The sequence below is a fragment of the Gymnogyps californianus genome, chromosome 1 (assembly GCF_018139145.2).
Source record: "Gymnogyps californianus isolate 813 chromosome 1, ASM1813914v2, whole genome shotgun sequence".
Classification (NCBI taxonomy): Eukaryota; Metazoa; Chordata; class Aves; order Accipitriformes; family Cathartidae; genus Gymnogyps; species Gymnogyps californianus.
Window position 1 is genome coordinate 169496253 of NC_059471.1, and position 9633 is coordinate 169505885.

Below are 9633 nucleotides of genomic sequence, written 5' to 3' on the forward strand. Positions count from 1 at the left end.
TACGTGAATTGTTTTCTAGGCACTAGGCAGAAATGTAGGTGTTTGGGAATAGTTAACAGAGCTAGAGCCTTGGAAACTGAGTCACTGTAACTTGCAATCTCTGCCCGTCCTGGAAGGGAAGGTGATGGATCTTGGTTGTAAAGCCCTCAGCATTCTGGATACTGAAAAACATGATGCACGTGGCCCTGTTCCCACCTAACCTGATCATATTATAAAATACTTATGTGTGCAGGTGCAAACACATTACTTAAAAGTAGGCAGACATGAACAGATAATAACACAGCTGCAGTAGTATGGAGACAGCAGAGTGGGTAAATTAGCCTGAACTAAACTCTGTTTAAGGCTACGTAATATGCAGCTTATAGTATAGCTATACAATTTACTTACAATATATGTCCCTCCTTCTTTCAGGTCAAAATGGGTAAATCTGTCCTGAAACTTTCATGTGAAGTTTCATATGGAAGAATTTACAAGAATCAAGATTTTTTGGAAAGACATGAATTTGAAAGCAGACATAAAAAGGAAAGTTTGCTACTAATGCCATGAAAAGCAGTATTACAATGACAATATACAAAATCAACAGACAAAAACTTTACCCATGAAATTTCAGGAACTGGTCTGGAAGTATGTTGCACAGCCATTCACAAAGATAGAGTCACCTTTCAAATAAACAAGTATTGTCTGTTTTAAAAGACATTTTTCATATTAGATTAAATTACAGAATTTCCCTAGAAGGAACAGGCAGTGACTTATGTGAATTTCTGGACATACACTGGAAGCATAAATCCTACATGCCCTCTACTGCTTTATAGAGTCCAGCATCATCAAATGGATCAAGAAAGGAGTGAGCAGTGGTTGATTACAGCTGTCCTTCTAGTGCAAGGAACCTGGCAGGGTCCCATCCCTGCTCGCCAACCTTCAGTTTTACTGAAAGGGAATAAATAGGTAGTTGCTTAGCATAAACCAAATTATTTTGAAAACTGGGAACAAGAAGGCAAAACATCATTAAGAAAGGCAGTCTGAATTGTTATATGTATAGCTGCAACATGCATAGACAGAAGACAGTAGAGACTGTGAGGTTATAAAGCAAAATGAAGTTCAGTGGAGAGCCACTAAGACAGAAGGCTGCAAAGAGAACTTCCCTCAGCCTTCTTTCCAGGCTATGTCAAGTCACTTCCCTTAGCCTCTCTGAATATACCATATGCCTCAGTCTCATGATGTATTGCAGTCTTCCACTGCCTAAAAGAGCACTATAGAAAAAGGGGCCAGATTCAGGGTGCACAAGGCAAAGGGAAAGTTTCAAAAAGAGAAATTCAGGCTGGCAATACAAAGAAATTCTTCACAATGAGCATGTAAAGCACTGACACAGATTGCCCAAGGAGGCTGTGGACTCTCCATCCTTGGATATCTTCAGAACTTGCATGGGCAGTACCCTGAGGAACTAATCTAGCTTTGAAGTTAACCTTATTTTCAGAAGGAGGTTGAACTAAATGACCTTCAGATGTTCTTTCAAAATTATTTATAATTTCTGTGAATCTGTGGTTCTAAGAATACTAGTAACCAATGGGGGACAATATCAATTTTAATAACCAGCTCTACAGCTGAAGAGTTTTGCATTAAATTCATGTGAAAAATTTATTGTTTCAGGTTCCAGTCCATAATTCAGACTCCCATGACACTCACAAAATCATAACTCAGCTAACATTTGGATAGAGATTCCATAGGCAAAAACTGTGGAAACTTTCCTTCGATGCCCAGATGTCTGCAGCTGGCTTGTGCAAATCTGCTCCCATTTTGACACTTGTGAGCTACTGAGTGCTGGCAGTGAAGTCAGAGATCCATCCCATCTAACTCTCCCATGTGGGACAGCACTGGCAAACATGCTTAGATGTCTACACAAAGTAACATAAACATAGTCTACGAGCTACCATCCCAGTGGACAGAGTGCTCACGGAGGACATTTTGGTTCTGAATTTTTTTTGCAGATTTAGATATTGGATAAAAGTTAAGAAAATAAATTAATCGATAGGCTATATAGCTTTCATGGATAAATACCTCTTAAATCTTTTCTACTTAGTGCGACAGTTCAACATTAGTTAGCACAGAGAAAGAAAAGGAGTGCTAACTCTGTACTTCAGGACACTCACCTTGAATGTAGTAATGTCAGGTTCAAGTGCCTGGGCAAATGATCGCTTCATTATGCAAAGCAAAACAGCCTTAAAAGAATAGGCTGAAGCACTTCTAATCACACTATACTCTGCAGCTTGTGAGATAAAGTTGTGCCCATATCTCCACATGCTGGAACCACACGAAAGATCCCACCAGCCTCTCTGAGAGGTGACCTGCCTGAAGTACCCAACTTGAACGAGTTCAGAGGTGAGAATGAATTGCTCAAGGCTGTGCTCACTGAATCAGATAAACACTTTGCCCTGAAGATTTCAGTTTGGATACTTTAAGTTGCCCTCAGTTTGATAGCTTTTGTGGACCCTTAAGGTTCTAGCTGGGGTTTTTGTGTCAGCATCTATATCCCTCTATCAACGTATATGGAGGTATAGGTGTATAATCAGGAGCTGAGGATTTCAGTGGGCAGCAGCATATCTGAAAAATTATGTATTGCTACTCTTTGGTGTTATAAATCATGATGCTTTGTGGGTGTAACCCCATCTACATGTTTTTTGGGGGGAGTTACCTTTCTTTTCAGAATTTGAAATCTTAATCTGCAGATCAGAAAACACAGCATTTATAACAAGTCTTGATTACCTGAATAATTAAGTATAATCCCCCTCATGCAGTACCTCCATGGTACAGCACACCTTTTTATTCTGAAATTGTTAAAGAAAAGCAGAAAAAAAAGTCTTAATCAGAAGGCAGTGAGGAAATGAGGCAAATATATGAAAGGAAAAATGTTATTTATAGTCCAGATGACAGTGTGGAAGCACAAGGATTTGGTCAAATGCACCTGACTTCTGAACAAGAGGAAAGCTTTACTTTGGAAAAAGTACTACTGTTCTGGCAAAACAGGGCAAATCAAACCCACCTCACATGGAAAGATAAAAAGAATCATGGAGGTTTTTATTCCCTCCAAGAAAGTAATCTTCAGTGACATTTTGAACAACAGTGTCTAAATCCATTGTTATGAGATGTTTAAAAATATTTTTAAATGTTCATGGAAAGAATTCCACATTGCTTAAAATGGTTTATAAGTGCTGCCTATACCTTCTGTCTGATTTGGTTATAACAGCTAAACCACCATAAGATCATTCTGATTAGCATACAGGCCATGTTTTATAGTTGCAGAGATATCCCTACTATAGTATCTCAGCAACGGAAGTGGGAAAAATCACCCAAATATTTTCTCAGAATCAGACCCTGCAAATGTTTTTTTTTTCTTCCCCAAGGGACAGGCATGAATGTTGGTAAGAGAAAGCAAACTAAGTCTGGGATACCAATGTGAATTATAGCACATTTCTTTGCCAGAAAATATAACTAGCTGCTTAATGATACAGAATTTGCTGACTTTAGGCTTCTATCCTTCATCAGGCATGCAAAACCTCACACATCTCATATCTCTTGAGGAGCTGCTTGGTAGGTCCACCTCCGGTCATAGCTGCACTGCCTGCAAGGCAGGTAATACGCATTTTCTTAATAGACGGATGGACTACTTGCTCGGGTTGATGCACCAGGACTCAGCAGAGAAAGATACTGCTATTTCACTGACCTGTAAAGCTTCCAAGCCAGGAGTTCCATGCTAGTATGGAGGTTGCTGTCCCTGTTATCTTTTCTAATTGCAGCTCAGTCAGTTCCTGTATTGCTCAGTTAGCACAAGGGTTTATGGCTATGGAGGTGACTGAATTAACATGTAGCCTTTGGACCTGCAAAGAGAATAGGCTGTTAGATTTAACCATATGGGCAGCTATGCTGTGCAAAGGAGCATTTTTGTCTTTATCCCTTGTCTCCTAAAGTGGGGTAAAGTGTGTAAGACAGCATTGTTATCTGGTCAACCCAACTAGAGCACATATTCCAAAAATTACAAAGACATTTTGGACTATATTGAATAATATCTGTAAAAATATATTTCTATTGCAGATAATGCTTTTATTGAAACATGCATAAGACTTCAGACAGAAGTACTGGAAGTCTTCAGAAATTTCATACCTTATAAACCAATTTAATAATAAGCTGTCCTCAAGATAAACAAGGCCAAGTGCTATCTTTCAAAATTCCTGTTTTCATCAACTTTCCAGTATCTCATATGTGCATCTGCCATCCATCTTACTCTGTAGACTGGTTTCCAAACTATATAAATAAATGTTTCCTGAACTTCACATTTAGACTTCATTATTACAACCATTTTGCTGCCAAAAAAATAAAAAGTAAGACTAATAAGTTCTCAAAATTATGTGCAACATCGCATTGATTTCAAGAAGAACTTGTGATTCCATGTGTAAAAATGAGATGTTTTTATTCAGGTTCGTAAGTTTGGGTAAGAAAAGTCATCCCCTGCAGTATTTTCATTCCCATCCTAGATTCAAGGGGAGGACAGGTAATGTTGTTCCTAATGAAAACCACAGCCCTGAGGTGAGGTGTATATAATATACAGAACGCAGAAAGGAACTAGGCATTTACCTCTGGGATTCACAGCAGCCACCCTGATGAGCGGGGAATCATCTAAGATAAGAGTAGGCAATGCTGGAGCACAACCCTGACTGTTTAGGGCCTCTGGAGTGCTGCACAGTGCCTGGATAGGGATGGATGCATGAATTCTCCCTGCAGCTGGGTTCCAGAGCTGTCTTCAAAGAAAAAGGTGGTGTCAGTTGGCACCAAAGTGATAAGTGTTGAGAACTTTCATCTATAGTATAAAGACCTAGTTTCAACATGTTCCATCTGAAAGGATAATTAGTGATGGGAGTATTCATGGTGAGTGAGATTCTAGCTTCAAGTCAGGACTCTGGAAGAAAACTTGAGTGCTTTGGGAAATGCCAACTCTCGAAAATGATGACCAACATGACAGTTCAAGAAAAAAAAAAATCACATATTCTACTGTTTAATTTCAGCATTTCCCAAGAGTATCTGCATTAAAAATTAGACCAAAAAAGACTACAATTAATGGAAAATAAAATCAGGGCTGGGTTTTCATATAGCTTATGATATTTGACTTTTCTTTTTAAATACTAAAAAAGCACCTGAACTTTGAATTTCTCATCTAGCAAAATCACTATAGCAGAGCTTTATTATAAGGGGACTAAAATATTTTTTTCATTAAGTTGTGGGAGTACTCTTTTATGAAACCCTTGTCGTTTGTTTTAGAGGACAGATCTTTCTATAAGTCTAAGCTTATCGGAATTCATCATCCTGTTGTGGGAATCTAAAATGAAGACAAGTTCAAATATTTTTTGACTTCTTTAACAACAGAACAAAATAAGAGAACACAAGTAACTCTAACACCTCACAGCCTGTTTTCACTATCTTTATGATATCTTAGAATATTTAATCCATGATGGTTTACTTTTCAAAACTGCAGATTTACAGAATGGGCATCGGATGACTAATTCATGTTTTAATTTACCATTAGCTGCCTGGAAAATAGTAATCATTTAAATACCCACATACAGGCCCAAGAACTCAATGTATGTGTGTAATTGATAAATGCATGTTAGATATTTAATTTAAAGATACATTTAGCATATATGGTTGTACCTCTAGCATTTTAAAAATTGGCTCCCTGGGTAGGATAGATTTGTTTCAGTGTTGAAATTGTTGAAAGCATGAAAATGAATTAAGGTAAAAGATTGACAGACACATTTACATAGTAGGTAAACTAAATCTAGCTAGCCAAGATAAATACCAGATCTTGGCATTGTGTCGTGGAACCTTTATGGTGTCACTGTAGTAAAGAGCTCAAAAAACAGAGAGAAAAGAAGCAGACAGCCAAAAAATTCCTTAATGAAGCATATTCAGGAGAGCACTATATTTTCCATAAAAGCTGAGCCCTTTTCCATAGTTATTCTGGTCTGAAATGTGTTGCTCTGCAAGGATCTCTTTAAGCTGAGCTACTCAGTTCTCACTGCAGTTTTTACAAGGGAGTGAAGGTGTGCAGAAAGAAAACTGCTAGAATTTTGTTTCTGGACTTTTAGAATAGGATCTCATCTTCCTAAATCCTATATAAACAAGGGGTCAGGTGACATTTACATTTCACAAATTAAGCCAGCCCAACTATATTCCAGGGTTCCTTTAAACAATGTCTCCGAATCTAACCTGAAAGCTCCCCAGGTAAACTCCTTATACTTTAGCTGCCTGTATATGCACAGAAATGTCTATTTAAATAAAAGATGCAATTTCTCCCACTGAGAGGTCTAGGCAGGCAATTCTAGGCTTCTAGGAGATGTGCAGAGTTCCTGCTCCTAAGTCTGTTTCAGTTTTTCTTTTTTTTTTTCACCAGTAAAATGCGTCCGTAGGAGCAGGGTCTGGAACATCTGTGCTGGCCCTTTTGATCTGTCTGCACTGTCATTTGGACTAGCCTGAAGGGCTCACTCATCTGCTTTATTTTAGACTCTTTGGTCTTACCGATCTTTTGTGGCTCCTTTTTAAAAGGAGTAGCAGATATTATCAATTGGGATATATCACCGTCTGGTGATCAGGGAACTGTTTGGAAACAGAAGTTTTGACTTTCTGATTCTGAGTAAAACTCAGAGCTTCCTACTCTATTTCAAGCAGCAATGCAAAAAAGAGACAGAGATCACCACTACATGCCAATCTTCAGAAGTGAAAGAGGCAGACTGAACCCTGAGTAAATGTAAACACCTTCCTTAAGTGGTCTGCATGGCTGTCTGGAGCTACTAGTAGAGTATATGGCGAAGGGTACATAAACCGGACTTAGTCTCTTCTTCAGGTTTTGAAGCATCACCTTTTCTCTAGTCATCATGAGGGAATTTAAGAGCATGTTTCAGAGAAACTGATTGTCATTTGGAGCAAGACACCTAGCTTTTTAGTAAAATAGTACCCAAACTAGGCACACTGGATTGCAGCCTTTGCTAAATGGAGTAATCCACAGGGCTGGTGAATTAGCTCTGCTTGCAGTATACTCCTGGGTTTGCTGGTGATGAACTATACACATGCTTGATGTTTAACAGACCTTGCTTCGTATTAAGTCTGAGACATATGGCAGCCATTACTGAAAGAAAGCAATGCATTTTTTCACCGTCAGCAACTTCGATGCTGAAACAGAACAACAGCTCTTACAGTACTCCCAGTTGTCTGTATCTCCTCTCAATGGGTCTTTCTAGTCTATCTTTTTAGCCCTTCTGGTCTTTCTCAAGCTTGTGGGCTGTCCTAGTCTCAAGCATGTACATCTCTGCTCAAGGAGATGTTACCACCTTCTGTGGTTGTTGGTGCTCCTCACTTTTTGATTTTTTTTAATACAGATTCTCTTATTACATTGATTAACAATATGTGGATTGCCAGGAGACATGGAGCAAAAATCCTGTAATAGCTTGAGACATCTTCCTCAAACTAGAATACTCTCAACAGCATCTATCTTTTAAAAACTCTCCAAAATTCACAGAGTGGACATTCACAGTATTTTTACTGTAATAACTTTTCCACTTCCTTTTATTGTAATGCAAATACCTTGCATGCTGTTACTTTTTGGGAGATTGTTCATGATATCAGGAGCAGCTTGTGTTTCACTAATGTTTGCCTTCTTTGATTGCTCAGTTTCACAAGTTAAAAATGACCTCATTAACACAAAATTCTTAGCCCCCTCTTACTGAAAATAAGGCCCTGGAACGTGTCTCAGGTTGGATACTCAAAACAAAAAGCCTCCCAAACCATTAGTCATTTTTGAAAATCTTGGCCATGGTCTTTTATTAGTCTGTAAAACTTTATCACCATATATTGCACCCTTTAAATAATAAATAGTAACACCAGATGATGGAGAGCTGAACAAAACAAATGCAAGACGGAGAATATATGTGTAATCTTGAAGGTTTCATGGAAAGCAGGCCTTTCTGCAAAGTCTGCTTGGGCACCTAAGCAATAACTTGTTCCTGCAGAGATCTTTCCAAAATTTTTGGGTGCACGTGAAATACCTGTTACAGTCATCACACCCTTTCTTCCTGATTTTGAGGACATTTCTTGTCATTTTTTTCTGCTCTTTGTTTGCAACAGAAGAAATGAAAATTCACGTTATTGAAAAAGTCTTAGCAAATGTTTTTGCTGTTTTCTTCTCCTAGTGAAGAACTGCTTCTTTGAATGGGATGGTAGCGTATGTGTTTGACAAAGATTAAATACCTGGCCTCCAAATCCACAAAGGGCAGACTGTGACATGCCTCTCCCTTGCTGAACAGTAGCTCATACAAATACTCCCACTGCCTGTCACAAGGTAACCAGCAAGTCCCTCTGCCAGTGACTTCTGTGATAACATAATGAACATCTGTACATGATTAGCAGGTTAAAGGGTAAATTCAGACCCCCATGAAGTGTAAGATAAATCAATCTTTCTTTTTTTGTTAAATGTGCAACATCTGGCAACTTGCATTTAAGTGTGTCACAACAGATATCTGCCACCAAGGACTCACTATTTTAAACCCTTCAGTATAACATTCATGAAGGTCTCGGCTCGTTCTTTAATGGCGAACAGACCTCAGTGCCTCCATATCCTCTCTACGCACTCTCTGAAGATTTAGCACAAATGCAAACCAGTTTTACATTGCACTGCCTGGCTTTTACAAGAATCATAGATGCACTTTTCATGGTGAAGTCTCCTTAAATCACTCACAACTGAACACGCAACTATTTTAACCTTCATACAGCAGTGCCTCTGCCTCTCCCCACCTCTCTTCCGTGGACTCCAGCTGAAAAGCCTCCTCATCATTAATGTGTGGTACCACATCTGCTGCGGGAGGTAAAAGGAAACGTTTTAAGGCCTAGGTGTTTAAAGTGACACTCATAATGAAAAGGTTAATACATTACATCTAATTTTTGTGCTTATAGTTAGTACATCTGCTTAAAGCTAGAACCTTTATTTTTAGGTATAGATGTAAATTAATTTCATCTAATTTAAATTTTGAAATATTCAGCTTAGTATTCATGAAGGAATCAATTTTATACCTGGCTTATAAGAAAGCCTTAATAATCTCTAAGAGATGTTGAAGGCTCTGGAGTTCTAGCAGAGTGAAACACTTAAGCACTTGTTTTATTTTTAAGCACATACTTAAGCCATGTAAAAATTACTGGTAGTAAGGATGTATTTTTTCCTAAACAAAAAACAAGGTAGTACAAACATATACTTATGAAAAAAATTTTATGACGTGTTTAACATTAGCCTTGCTGAAGTCAGTGGAAGCTTCCCATGTGCTTAAGGCTTGCTTTCCTTTTTTTGATTACTTATCTTTTTTTCTACTCTACTGCTAAACTTCTTTTGAGACATTCTTAGTTTAGGAAGCAAAGAATTAAACATTATGAAATAAGTGGTTAGAGGTTTTATTGTTAAAATAAATTAGACAAAACTGAATTAAAATAATTATATAAATAAGTTTTAAAACTAATATAAACTCATAAAAGGTACCAGGATATATTTTATGTTTTCAGTATTTTCATTAGCTTTTTCCTTAAAATACTTATGCCATTGTTCTG